General features: G+C 47.4%; 1 protein-coding gene across 1 annotated transcript in view; it reads left to right on the top strand.

Moving 5' to 3' along the window:
• The window catches only part of TSPAN15 (tetraspanin 15), a 52,617-nt gene that overhangs the window by 14,612 nt on the left and 23,003 nt on the right, over positions 1-15,002 (top strand). The gene's annotated exons all lie outside the window — the stretch shown is intronic.

The following is a 15,002-nucleotide window of genomic DNA, read 5'->3' on the forward strand; positions in this document are numbered from 1 at the left end:
TGTGGGAGTGACTGCTTCTCTCTGGGCCTCAGATGCCCATCTGCCAGATAAGAGAAGGGGACCGGAACAGCACCATCTCCTAAGTGCTGGTGGGCCACGGTGATTTTAGATGCTTCCGGGAGGGAGGGGCATTTAAAAATTTAATACATGGGTATTAGGTGTAATGTGTATTAAAGAAAATAATTAGTACCTCAGATTTATGATTTCATAGATGTTGATTAGGTTAGGTCAGGACCATATTTATCTTAGTAAAAAAAGTCAGTCAATTTAAAGAAAAATTGTGGCATTTCCTGGTCAGGTGTAGGCACTTATTATTCTTTGTATCTGCTGAGCCTTAAAGAAAGAATGGAGATTCTCATTATGTGTTACAGCACTTTACAAAGGAACTTCGCCTTCTCACTGGGTCCTTTGAATGACCATCAGGCAGGTATTATCATTCCGTTTTGGGTGGCACTAGTGGTAAAAAGGGCTTCCCTGGTAGCTCAGCTGGTAAAGAATCTGCCTGCAATGCAGGAGGCCCTGGTTCAATTCCTGGGTGGGGAAGATCCCCTGGAGAAGGGATAAGCTACCCATTCCCAGTATTCCTGGGCTTCCCTGGTGACTCAGATGGTAAAGAATCCATCTGTAATGTGGGAGACTTGGGTTCGACCCCTGGGTTGGGAAGATCTGGAGGAGGGCATGGCAGTGCACTCCAGTATTCTTGCCTTGAGAATCCCCATGGACAGAGGAGCCTGGGGGCTACAGTCCATGGGGTCACAAAGAGTCAGACGACAGCGTGTGCACACACACCCATCATTCCTATTTAGCAGCAGAGTCAGCCGACCCTCCAAGGGGAAAGTGGTCTATCCGAGGTCACACAGCTCCTAAGTGGGCTCAGCTGGCACATGCTCTTTGCCAGTCCCTCCAGCCCAGCCTCAGGGAGCACAGTTCACATGGCTCTTCCCTCCGCCCATGGCTGGCACCCGCTGACTTCATATTGTTGGTTTCCCAGGTGCATCTTTTCCGCTCCTAACTTTCTTAAAGCAGAGAAGGATGCAGTTGAAGGTGACGAAGGACCCTCTCTGTCCCTTCCTCCAGACTCCCCCCGAGCCTAGGTCGGAGCGTGTCCCACAGCCCCGGGTGCTGTTTTCCTGGTTCTTGCTGGTTGGATAATAAGCAGGTTCCCGTCACAGCCAGTATTCAGTCCTGGTTGGCAGTTAGTGGAACATCTGGTGAGGGCATTAATTCCAGGCCAGAGGAGGCTGCCGGCCCTGAGCCCTCGTTGAGCCGGCCCCTGGCTGTGACCACTGAGACCTCCCAGGCCAAAGGGAGACTCAGACTGTGAACAGATCTTCTCTTAGAAGAAATGGAACTTGAACCTTGCTTGCTGCTTCAATATTTTTATTGTTAAAAAAAAAAATTCAAACATAAAAAAGGTGAAAGAATGATAGTGAATACCCATCTGCTCACTTTGCTGTGCTGTGCTTAGTCACTCGGTCGTGTCCGACTCTTTGGGGCCCCGTGGACCAGCCCGCTAGGCTCCTCTGTCCATGGGATTCTCCGGGCAAGAATACTGGAGTGGGTTGCCATTTCCATTTCCCTCTCCAGGGGATCTTCCTGACCCAGGGATTGAACCCAGGTCTTCTGCATTGCAGGCAGATTCTCTACCAGCTGAGGTATAGGGAAGCCATATATGCCCACTAGCCAGAATCAATCATTTTAACATGTGGCCATGTCAGAATAAGTTACAGACAGTTCACCCCAGATATCCAGGATGCATTTCCTTTATTTTTTATTTTTTTTTCCATTTATTTTTATTAGTTGGAGGCTAATTACTTTATATCATTACAGTAGTTTTTGTCATACATTGAAATGAATTAGCCATGGATTTACATGTATTCCCCGATGCATCTCCTTTAAAAAAAATTGTCCTTGGATATAGCCACAACACCATCATCATGCCTAATAAAAAAACAAGCCCATGTGAAAACTTCGCCAGTTGTCCTTAAGATGTTTCTCACAGTGCGTTAGAAAAAATCATCAGGATCCAGCATTACATTGGATCTCATTTTGACAAAAAAGGTCCCAGTGCATCTGAAACACAAGGGGTGATCTCTGAGGCCCTGGATGATACAGATTCTGGAGTCCCAGGGAAGATGATCATGTGTTACTTCCCCATATTTGCCTAATCCACCAAGAACTACTAGGGCCTTGCTTAGGGAAATTCAGAAAGTGGAGAACAAGGGGCCTTCCTGGTGATCTGGTGGCTAAGAATTGGAGTTCCCAAAGCAGGGAGCCTGGGTTCAATCCCTGGTCAAGAAACTCGATCCCACATGCTGCAAGTGAGTTTGAATGCCTTACCTAAAGATCCTGCTCGACGCAATGAAGATCAATGATCCTGAGTGCTGCAACTAAGACCCTGTGTGGCCAAATAAAATAAATAAAATTTTTTTTTTGAAGAAAGAAAGTGGAGAGGGAGAGGCATGCTGGGGCTGGATATCCATGTGGGTCTGTTGGCCCTGGCTGCATGAGCCCTCTTCCAGCCTCTTCCTGTCAGAAGGAGAACTGCTCAGTGGCTGGAGCCTAGACACCAGACTGAGTCCCACCCCCTCAACCCTGCCCCAATCACCAGTGGCACGTGCTGGGCCCTGTGCCTGGTGCTGTGGGTCGATGTTCTGAAGAGCTATGAGACCTGGTTCCGGGCCCACAGTCTACATGGACACCCTATAGATGCTCTGTTTGCAGATAACCAGCATGTATGGATGTGTGGGGTGGAGCTTCTTTGTTCCTTGGCTTGGCTGCTTGGGGTCTGGTTGGGGTGGAGTGGGAGAAGCCCCTTGTGTAAGATGGAAAGCACTAAATCAATAGTGCCTAATTAGCCGTGACAGGGAAATGAAATTGAAAAAAAATGTTAAACCCACAGAAAATTTGAAAGAGGATTAAAAGAATACCTGTATGTTATTATTAGCGTCTTATTTTAATATCTGTCTCCCTATCTTTCTCCCCCCAAACCCTTCTCTCTCAATACTTTTTTTTGATTGCAGCTTTTGTGACCACACCCTTATATACCCCGCAAGCAGCTTTCCAAAAGGGGCATTTTTCACATGCTGCCATTGTCCATCTGAAAACAAATTACCATTAAATAGAACATCTATGCCGTCCGTATCCAGATTTCCCTCCCTGTTCTGCAAATGTCTCTTGTAGTGAATATTTTACCCAATCTAGGTCCACATGTTTCGGCTGTGATGTGTCTCTTTCATCTCCCGTAACCTAGACTTTCTTCATTGCTTTCGATTCCTTTGAAGCCTCTAGGCCCTTGATCTGTAGAACATCAGCATTTTGGATTTACTTTATGATTTCCTGGTAATTAGGTTCAGGCCATACATTTTGAACTGTGGTGCTGGAGAAGACTCTTGAGAGTCCCCTGGGTAGCAAGGAGATCAAACAAGTCAATCCTAAAGAAAAGCAACCCTGAATATTCTTTGGAAGCACTGATGCTGAAGCTGAAGCTCCAATACTTTGGCCACCTGATGTGAAGAGCTGACTCAATGGAAAAGACCCTGATGCTGGGAAAGATTGAGGGCAGGAGGGGAAAGGAGCAACAGAAGATGAGATGGTTGGGTGGCATCACTGACTCAATGGACATGAGTTTGAGCAAACTCCGGGAGATAGTGAAGGACAGGGAAGCCTGGTGTGCCGCAATCCCTGGGGTCACAAAGAGTCGGACATGACTTAGTGACTGAACAACAACAACATAAATTTCCTGTATGAGTGCTGCACAGGGTTTGTGGAAGGAATAGGAAGTGGGATGCTCGGCCACTCGGCGGCTGTCCATGCCAGGCTTGACCCTCTCCATTGCAAGCGTGCACTTCCCCGTGATAATGAATGCCTAAACTGTGGGTGACACCTGAGGCTGTGTGAATATTCTGTCTACCAAATGCCTTTTGAAAGCAAATCTGAGCATGGAACTCCCTGCTTGAATTATGTCAGTGATTTTCCTAATTTCAACTTCAGAATATATCCAGTCTGCCTGCTTCTCGCTACCTGCACATGCCCACCCTGGTCCAGGCCACCATCACCCTTAGCATCTAGGTTGCTGCAGTAGATTCCTGACCATTCCGATTCCATATCTCCATCGCCCAGTTCTCAGCACAGCAGTTTCAGTGTAACTCATTTAAAAATCGAAGTCAGATCAGATCACTCCTCTGCAAACTTGGAGTGCCTCTCACCCACTGAGAGCAAAAGTCAGAGTCCTCTCAATAGCTTCAAAGGCTCCGCCTGCCCTGCAGCCCACGCCCTTGCCCTCTCACCTCCTCCCCTCCGCTCTCCCCGCCGTCGGGGCAGTAGCAGCTATTCTCTGAACACATGGGCACATCCCAAGGTCTTGGCAGCTGCTTGGATGTTCACCTGTGTATCTGTGTGGATGGTAGAGAGCCCCCTACCCCTTCAAGTCTTCACTCCAATATCACTCTCCCTGGCTGTGCTATTGAAAATGCCAGCCCCCTCCATCAGCCTTCCTGGCCTCCTTTCCTGTTTCTGTCTTCATAGCCCTCCTAACCAAGACATACCATATACTTTTTTATTTATTTGTTTCTCCCCAACTGGAACGTGAGCTCCCCCATAGCTGAGACTTTTGTGTTTGGTTGGTTAACTGCTAGCTGGGCCCAACTCCCCATCCAGCACCCCATTCCTTTTTTTTTTTTCTGATGTGAAGCATTTTTTAAGTCTTTATTGAATTGGTTACCGTATTGCTTCTGTCTTGTGTTTTGTTTTTTTTGGCCAAGAGGCATATGAGATCTTAGCTCCTCATCCAGGGCTCGAGCCCACACCCCCTGCATTGGAAGGTGAAGTCTTAACCACTGGACCCCCAGGGAAACCCCCTGCACCCTGTTCTTAGCAGCTGCTCCCAAAGTGTGCTCCAGGAATCCTTGGTGGGTGGAGCCTTTTGAGGGGATCTGTGAAGTCAAAATCATTTTCTTGGTAATACTAGCATGCTATTTGCTTTCCTGCTGTCATCCTCTCAGGATTGCCCAGGGGAATTTCAGGGACATATGATGGTGATGTGGCAGCAAATTGAGTGAGGATCAGCTTCAAGAATCTACCAGCTCTTCTCATCAGCCAGATATTTACATCTGCAAAAGTGTAAAGCCCATGCCACCCTTCCTCTCACAATTTTTTGGAAAAATTTTTAACAAAAAATATGCTATTTATGTTAACATGTAAATCTATTATTGTTATTTCTACATTAGTAAATATTTAAAATGTCTTTTAATGTCTTATATAGTAAATAATCGGTAGATATAATCCCACAAAACAAAAACTCTAGGGTCCTCAGAAGTTTTTAAGATTGAAAATGAATCCTGAGACCAAAAACTTGTAGAACCACTGGCTTACACAACCTCTCAGTAAAGAGAGATCAAATAAATGAATGAACTTTTTGGTTTAGGCTGAGAGACTTTGCCGTGGTGGTCTGACTTCTGAGCTCTTCCCTGGCCTCCTCCCATCCCCTGTCTGCCTGTTCTCGGTTCTAACTATGCTGACCTGCTTTCCTTGTGGCACCTTCACGGGCTCTAAAATTCCTTGTCCATTTCAGAAATTCTTGCATGTCCATTACATGCATCAAATGGAACTCAATTCAAACTCACGTCTCCCAGGACACCTTCCTGATCTCACTGGTATTGCCCATGATTTAGTGTCTCCTCCCTTCTAGCTCTTCTGCACACTCAGTGACCTCTACCTCACTGTTCCCTATTTCTGCTGCATTTGCTGGTGTACATATATATCTTATCATACTGAGTTTCTTAAGGGCAGAAACTAGATCTTACCTTTTTATGACCAGTACCTGGTACATACTAGGCACTTTCTAAAATATGTGTTGAATCAGTGAGTGGTATCTTGGAATTCAGAATAGGGACACCCTTTCTTCTGATTTATCTTTGGACCAAATTGCCTCTAAAGGGGGCATGGTTTCTGGCATCTGATTTGAGTCTTGAAATGTCAGGGTGACGACAGTACTTCATCTTTACTCAGACGTAACATTTACTGAGCACCTACTGGGTGCTGGGAACTTTTGCATGGTATCTTGTTTCAGGGGCACTGTGGTTCATTAGGCCACTGTAAACTGGCTTGGGCTCTAATCACTTTTCATATGGCTTCTGTGGGGATAACATGGTCTGGGAGCTAAACTAAACTTCCTGTGGACTTCTGGAACTAATGCATTTGCATTATATATACAGACTGTGAGGTTGTTGAAGTCAAAGATGATGTGGTAGGTGTGTTGCTGGGTCCTGTTACCACGCCCTGTATGCAGTAGGTAGTAAATAGCTGGAATAATCTGTTCAATGGGCATAGTTAGTACTGGAAATATCAGTACAGTGAGGGCTTCCCATTGGTGGTTTCATAGGTGATCATAAGTGGAGAGAGATCTCTATAGCTGGAGTGATCCAGGAAGTCTTCCCAGGGGAGGAGTCTTTGAGCTGAACTTTGGAGGATGGGTGTTAGGCCCTTTCATTTTTGTTATTTCCAAAAACATTTGGTCTCCTTTCCATGGCTGTTGTGGGAGGCAGTGCTGGAGGCGTGTGCCTTGATCAGGCTGGAGTGGGAAGGATATCTCTGTTCCCTGTAGGATCTACTCATGCCGAAGTGTGGCATCTCCTGGCCAGGTGGCAAAGCAAGGGCAGACCCATGGAGAAGGACTCAGTAGTGGAAAAGACTTTGGACCACCATGGTCTGCTGATGGCTGGGGTTCTTGCGAGGGCTGTCTGGGCATGGGTTTCCATGGGCTCCCGGAGCAGTGAAGGGATCCTAGGGCTTGTGACCAAACATCTCCCTTTTTGAGCAGGGAAATTGAGGCCCAGAGAGGGGAAGGAAATTGCCCAAGGTCACATGGGAATTAGTGACAGAATTGGGATTAAAGTTCAGGGCTCCCCTTTCATCCCCCTCCTCCAACCCTCATCGCTCCTTGTAATGTATGATGCTGCCTCTTTTTCCCTTTTGCCTTTTGACCTTTTTGAAGTCATAAGCCTTTGGAGTGGGTGACCTTTGGGTCCCCAAGGGTAAATCCTGTGCTGTCTCAGGGAAGAATGGGGAATGCCTGGCCCAGTTCCTGGTGGGCAGGTGTGGATTCTGGGATCTGAACTGGAGGCCATTGTTGAGGACAAAGTCCACTTGTCACCTCTGTGAGCCTGTGGCTGCTTCTAAAATGTCTAAGTGAAAGGGAGACTTGGGCTATCTTACTCACTCCTGCCAGCGGCCTGCAGCTCATAGGCCTGCAGCTATGAGTGAGGAGCCTGTGCCGTCTGGGACAGAGGACAAAGGAATGGGGACCAGCAGTGGTTTGGCACAGAGTGTGCTCATGAGTGTACCCCAGCAGGAGGCACTGCACCTGGGCTGAGACTTGGGGAGATAATCACCCAGGTGCCGTGGTAATACAGCGCCGGGAGGTGGGGTCTGACTTTCCTGGTGCAGACCTGTGGACGGTGGAGAGGAGGGGGATCCAGAGAGGGAAGGAAAAAGAAAACCAGGGAGAAGTGCGTGTTGGGTAGAGGTGATGTGTTCTTGGCTCTCCTTTGCCCTTGGCTGTTACTGCTTTCAGATTAACCAGGTAAGTCATCTTGTTAGTGTTATTTTTAAATAGAGGTTCCTCTGGGAAATCGCCTCTTATTCACTGTAATGAATTAGGTTTACCTGCCTCAGGGCTTGATAACGTAAGGCACCTATCTTTCTGAGCACCTCAGTTCTATTTTTAATGCGAGTTTTCAGGACTGTAAGTCATTTTATCCTGAAGCCTCAGAGTACTCTGGAGCGGGATCATTAGTTTCTTCTTTGGGTTTATAGGCATCTAAAGCAATAGCATTTCTCAGATTCATTCGCCCGATAGGTTTGTCGGCTGGTCCCTGTGCTGGTGGAGCGTCCAGTAGTGTGAAGTCAAACTCCTGTGCAGGCTCAGCTCCAATGGACCTGCTCTGATTTCCCAGGAGGAAGAGACTGCCAGGCCTCTTGTTTCAGAATATTTTCCCCAGCTGTTTGTTATACCATTCTCCATCTGCCTGCCCCTGAACGCTTCTTAGAGAGAGCCTGAGCTCCATCAGCTCTTAACCTCCAGTGCTTCATTTGTTTGTATTTGTTTGTGATTAGACATTCCACTCTGCTCCTGCTGGGTTGAGTAGCTGGGGCTTGCAAACCTCCCAGCGCAGCTCTTTCGCAGCCTGGAATGTGCTGCGTGCTTGTGGGAGTCTTATTATTATTATTATTATTATTATTATAGGAATGTGGAAGATCATTTAGAGAGAGAAAGTGGCAAGGCAGACCTCCAAAAACCTTCACAATATAGAGAACAGATATGTGTGTGGGTCTTTTATCTTTTTAATTTAACTTTTATTTTATATCGGAGTATGGTTGATTTACAGTGTTGTGTTAGTTTCAGGTGTACAACAAAGTGATTCAGTGATATTTCTTTTTCAGATTCTTTTCCATTATAGGTTATTTAAGAATATTGAATAGAGTTCCCTGTGCTATAGTGGGTCCATGTTGATTATCTGTTTTACATATAGTAATGTGTATATGCAGGCTTCCCACAGACGCTTCTGGTAAAGAACCCTCCTGCCAATGCAGGAGACGTGAGAGACACAGGTTTGATTCCTGGGTTAGGAAGCTCCCCTGAAAGAGGGCATGGCAGCCCACTCCAGTGTCCAGATTCTCCAGTGCTTGGAGAATCCCGTGGACAGAGGAGCCTGGTGGGCTGCGATCCATACAGTGTAGAGTTGGACATGACTGGACATGTGCACATATGCACAAATGTGTATGTGTTAATCCCAGACTCCTAATTTATCATGCAGGAATGAGTGTTTGTAACTGTTGGTGACAGAAGGGTAGCAAAGCAGAGTGTTATATCCACTTTGCTTCTTAGAGAGAAGACCATGTTTCCCACCCCGGGCCAAGATGGAGAGCCAAGCCTGGGAAATACTTCCAGAAGTTTCTCCCCGAATCTGTATAGACAGCCATGGGAAAGCTTGAGGGAGGTGGAAAGCACTGTTATTAGAGAGGTCATAATAAAAATAGTGTAAATAAAGGAAGAAACCATGCCTATGGGCAGGAAAACCTGGTAAAGGTGTCGATTTTCTCCCAAGGGATCTATAGATTCAATGTGATTCCAGTCAAACCTCAGCAGATTTTTTTCAAGAAACTTGATAAGATGATTCTAAAATACATACACAAGAGTCAAGGTCTAAGAATATCCAGGATGCTTCCAAAGAAGGCAGAAAGGAGGGGCGTGGCCTTGCAGATGCCACAGTGGTGTTATAAAACTGTAGTCACTCCCCAAGGGAGGTTTGTTTAGAGACAGACTGACTGATGGGAGAGACTGGGAGCCAGAGACCTAGGCATGTGTAGAACCTCAGTGTATGACATCAGGGTTGTAGCAGATCCATGGGGACAAGAGGACTAGTTAATAAGTGGTGCCTGTTACATTCTAAACAAAAGCAGGTTGTCAGAGAATGTCATGGACCAAGGGTTACAGTTAACCAAGTTCTCTGCATTGATGTCAAGTTTTTTTGTTTTGTTTTTTAAGAAGTTCAGGGTCAAGTCAGAGTTGACTGCAGAGTCTCAGTGACAAAGACCAGGGACTGGCTCTTTTGCTGTCAGTAGGATGCAGTCTGCTGCTGCTTCCTCCAGGGCTGGCTTTGCCTTGGGCTTGAGAGGAACCCTATTCCTCCAGCACAGGCTGCCTGAACTTAGCGCTGGGGCCAGGTCAATGGCACCAAGTCCAGGGTCCCAGAGCTCAGAATGACAGGATCCCTGTCATTCTGGAGGTGAGTCTGGCACCCTCTTGGGAGACAGAATGAGCCTTAGATCAGTTTGGGTTGGGAGCTCTGGATCTGGTCTGTCCTGCTTTTCATAGTGGCAAGAGAAGTGGGATGGCAGGAGCTGAGCTTTCCTGGGAAAAGTGAGAGAAGAGATTGCTTTCACTTGGATGAAAATCTTGAATGTAAGCTTCCTCTAGCTAGTGGTAGGATGATTAGGGCACATGACTCTTTGATAAGGATGGTCTCTACCATCAGAAAGGAGCAAGGTGGGAATGGTAAGGGGCAACATCCAAGGAGAACTGCTCCGGATCTGTCCAGTACAGTGACCACCAGCTACCCTGGTCACATCTAAACTATTTTACATGAAGCAAAATGAAAAATTCGGGCTTCCCTGGTGACTCAGTGGTAAAGAATTTGCTTGCCAATGCTGGAGACACAGGTTCAGTCCCTGGGTTGGGAAGATCTCCTGGAGAAGGAAATGGCAACCCACTGCAATATTCTTGCCTGAAAAAATCTCATGGACAGAGGAGCCTGGCAGGCTGCAGTCTGTAGGGTCACAAAAGAGTTGGACATGACTTAGCAACTAAACAATAACAACAAAATGAAAAATTCCACTTTCCAGGCACACAAGCCACATTTCAAGAGCTTGCTAGTTCCATAGGGCTAGTGGCTAACCACGCTGGATGTTACCATCATCATAGAAGATTCTGTTGGGAGCACTGCTCTGCTACCAGCACCTTTGTATTTTGCAGAGACATTTCGGACCCATTCTCTCCCAGATCAAAGTGAAAGGCCTGTCTGGTAGATTTACTGGCAGGCAGACAGGTTTTGGCTGTGCATCCTGACTCCGCCTCTTATAAGCTCTGTGTCACTTAACCTCACTGAGCCTGGTCTTTAAATGCAATTGGCTGTTTCTTAGACGTGCCAGGGTGTGTGACAGTCAGGGATATGCTGGTATGGCACTTTGCAGGATGCTGGTGCCTCGAAATCACTCTGTACATGGCAGCGGGCATTACTATTTTACAAGTGAAAAGTGAGGCTCAGAGAGGCAAAGTGACATGGCCAAAGGCGCCAAACTAATAAATGAAGGCCCAGCATGCCAACTCTCATCTCTTCTCTTACCTCTGCTGCTCCATCCAGCCCCAATCTGTGCAGGAGAGAAGCTGGTAGAGTGTGCTGAGCAGGAGCACACTCCTGCAGGGTGGGCTCAGCTCTGGGCCAGGCAGGATCAGTCTGGGACTAAAGGGCTGGTGGGTGTGAGGTCCAGGGCTTCCTGGCTGGATGCAAGGGCCCTGCTAGCCCCACCTTATTTAAAATCTCTCTCAGGCCTTGGAGTTTATCCTTTTAAGCTCAAACCTCAGAAAAGTGCTTTGTTTGGGCCATATAGAGCCCTGCAGGCTTTGAGCGCTCCTTAGGTGGTTCCAATGTGGAGGAGTTATTGGAGACTTCAGGAAAACACTGGCTCCTCCAGGAAGCCCATCCTGATTTTCTGACATTTCCTTTTACCCCCTCAGTTTTGTTCAAATTCCCAGAGTCTTCCCCATGGGAGAGATTCAGCATGCCTTCCCTAGACCTGAGGTTCTTCCTCTTTTTTTGTGTGCCAGACACATTTCAGTTGAAGGATAATGCTAGTAAAGTTTGACTTTTTTCTCCATCCTCAGTTCAGAGATCCCTGAATCCCATCCATCAGGCCATAGAGATCATTTCAAGACTTTCAACCTGTCTTCCCCCAGACTTAGCCCATGTATAGTCTTGTGACCCCTTGTGACCCTCAGGGTCTGGGACACAATAGGTGCCTGGCATGTGCCTTTGGGGGTAAAAATAAGCCTTGTGGGTCCCCTCTGAGTGCAGACCTGCCCCAGCTGGGGGTGAGCCAGCCGGAACCAGATGCTTCCTGAAGGAGGAGGCAGTGCAGGTGTTGGAATGCCTCACATGCTTGCCAGCAGCAGCATGAAGCTGGGCCTCAGCTTGCAGAGGAGGGAGATGGTTCCCAGGCTGCAGGGCTCAGAGGGGACTGCAGGCCTGGTTCACAGTGGGCAACAGGCTCCCAGGCAGTCTATTGAAGATGCCACGTGGCTTGTGGCAAAATCTGGGGCTCTGGGCCTGGCCCATGGGCTGCCAGCAGCATGTTCTTTCCTTCTCTGGCCCCAAATGGGCATGGCCGTGTGCCCCTCACCCCCAGCCAAGTTTAGCTGAAGCTGTCCTGCTTGACGAATGGGCCATTTGCTTCCTGTGCTGGAGCTGAGTGGCTGGCTGCCCAAAGAGAGACTATAATTAGCAGAGAAAGGGGATGGGGTTGCACACTAGCATTGACAGTTAATTTTATAGTCACAGGGAAACATAAACTGCTGTTCTCGGAGATGTAAATATCATTTGGAAATCAAGAAGTTCCTGGGAAGGGTATGTCAGCCTCTCCCCATGCCTGGTGCTCCTGGAACCCTTGAATAAGGAGCCTAGATCTGCTTGTGCTGTGTGTGGCGCGACTTCAGGGGCTACCCGGTGGCTTCTGGAAGGACTGAGGTGGCAGCACCCCTGGCTGGACCAGGAGAGATGAGCCTGTGATGGCTCAGTACACAGTGGTGCAGGAGTCCAGAGGTTTGGGTCTGCATTTGCTGCAGTAGCTTTCTATGGCTTTCGTGGTCTGGAAATGTTGCAAGGCTGACTCGCAAGGAAAATGTGATCTTTTGTAACAGGAGGGAGATCAGACCAAAGAAAGTTTTGCTTCCTGCCAGGAAGGCTGTTCTGGAGTGGGTCCCGGGGCTCTGGGGAGCTTATAAAAATAGAAGAAGCCACTGACTGCCTTTACGAAGAGAGCTGGGGTCAATTCTGCTCAGAATGCAGGCCTACAACAACTTGGTGTTTGGGGGATGGTTTCCAAAGCCGTGTACCTTAACCCAGAAGCATAGCATCAGATGGGAAGGAGTGGGGCGTGGAGAGCCTAGGATGGTGGTTAGATGTCGGGTTCTGTGTCCATCCTGCCCAAGAAGAGCTTTTTTATCTAAACAAACAAACAAACAAAACTGAAACACAGAAGTCTTGAAAGTATGTGGAATCAATCTTGAAAATATTAAAGTGTTATCTTGTTGGTTCAGTGACAACATGCTAATTACAGTTTTCACCAAGATAGAGGGTAAAATGCCACTTCTGTTGCCTGAAGCACACCGCATCCTTGCATATTGATTCCTCACCCTGCCTGGGCTCTGATGATGTGGGGTTCTTCTTTAACCATCAACCCTGGCTCTAGGGCTGAAGGATCTCTGGGTCCTGTCTGGTTCAGGGCTAGAGTTGAGTAATTCTTTGTAAGTGCACTAATAAGGAAGGGGAGGACTTGACTCTCTAAAACTGCTTGCCCTTGTTCTCAAAGGACCTGCAGGGCTTAGGCTGGCCTTGAACAATGATTTCACCATGTCCTGGGTTTTGGAACATGAACTGACCAAACCAATAACTTTGGTTAATATTTTTCTATCAAAAGTAGATTTTATTTCTTGTGGTCCTCATTTTCCTATAGAGGGCCTTGTGTGTGTGTGTCCTAACTTTTTGTATTCAAAAATTCACCCTACTGAGTGATTTGGATGACAGCATTTCAATCATGGTTTTCGCAACATGGCCAACTTGTTAATAAGCAGTTCACAGCCAAGTGCGTCAATGCCTTTAGCACCTCTTGGCCTGTGTGTGCTGGGAAGGCATTCCTTTTAGACCTGGGGAGTAGGTATCAGTAATCTCAGATTACCCTTTCAAACTAAGGGGAATGGCACTTAGTGACATACAGCGGAGCCCTGGACTGGAGGAGATGGCTTACCGGTAACCCTCTGTTACCCGATGTTTCCAAGTAAGCTTGGTCTGTTAGACTTTTGGCATCCCTGCCACTTGCAGAGCTTAGGGGAAGCAGGGACTTCCTTTTACCCAGAACAGTCTTGGCGCTCTTTAGAAGGCCGTTGAGACCTACTTTGAGGGCACATTGTATAATAGCCATTTTAGGGTGGAGGTAGACCAGGAGTAACTGGAGGAGCCACCACCTCCTTGGTGTTCAGGATGTTGACTCTAGGGTAGCTGTGCTCACGGCATATCTTGCCCATATCTTGTCTGTATTATCCCTCATTTCCTTTACTCAGACCTTCACTGACAGCACCATGGCTTCTGACTCCTCTCCCACACTGCCTCCTGCTCTGTGGTGAGGTCCAGTGTATCTGCTCTTGGGAATATGTGCCCTGGAATGCCAGAATCATTGGACAGGCGGCATGCTGGGTAGACAGCGTTGGACTCAAACCCAATCGGGGATCTATTGGGAAGCCTGGCTTGCATCTGTTCAACAGACATTGATTGTAAATGCCTGTTATGCTTCCTAAATGTCAAGGCTGTTCTGGTGCTGGGGCTGCCCTAAACAGTCTAAAAATTCCTCCTAGCATGGAGCTTATGTTCTTGTGGGGAAGACAAACAGTTAAAAAAGAAAACAAAAAATGTAGTATGTTTAATACTTGTCAGTGCAAAGGAAAAATAAATCAGGAAATTGGGATTGAGAGTTTCAGGGAAAGAATTTTCTGTGTTTAAACAAGATGACCCCAAAGGCCTCACTGAGCAGGTGAGAAGTGAGCAAAGATGAGAAGGAGGTGAGGAAGGGATCCATAGTGCCATTTGGAGATCAGGAGAAAGAGCATTCAAGGCAGTGGGAACAGCCTGTGCAAAGGCCCTGAGCTGGCACACTCCATGTGTTTGACCGGCAGTGAGGGGCCCAGTGCAGCTAAAGCAGAGTGAGGAAGTGGGGGGAGTGAGAAGTGAGCTCAGACAGGCTGTGTGGACTGTGATTAGGGTTGTGGCTTTTACTCTCAGGGCACAGAGAACCAGCTTGTCCTGATTAAATTTTGCTTGGTCACTCTGGTAGGAAGAACAGGCTGAAGGGGCCAGTTAGAACACTATTGTGAATCCCAGGGTGATGGGGCAATGCAGTCTCAGACATGTCTGAGGGTTCGGGGTGACGTCCACTGATAGGGCTCCCTGAAGATTTAGTATGGGACTTTTCCGGCTGAGAGCAGGAAGGGGTCCTCCAAGAACTTTTTTGCCTCATTTTTCCTGATGGGGAGTCACAGTGGTCACCTTCCCACTGTTAGGAAAATTGATGATGAGGAATTTGACTTAAAAATCTCTTCAAAATCCCTCCTGCTCCAACTTTCAGTCTTCCTGATGATCATTCTGAAGATAAATCCCATGTGTATGGTGCTGAGT

This window comes from Odocoileus virginianus, chromosome 7 (genome assembly GCF_023699985.2).
Source record: "Odocoileus virginianus isolate 20LAN1187 ecotype Illinois chromosome 7, Ovbor_1.2, whole genome shotgun sequence".
Taxonomy (NCBI): Eukaryota; Metazoa; Chordata; class Mammalia; order Artiodactyla; family Cervidae; genus Odocoileus; species Odocoileus virginianus.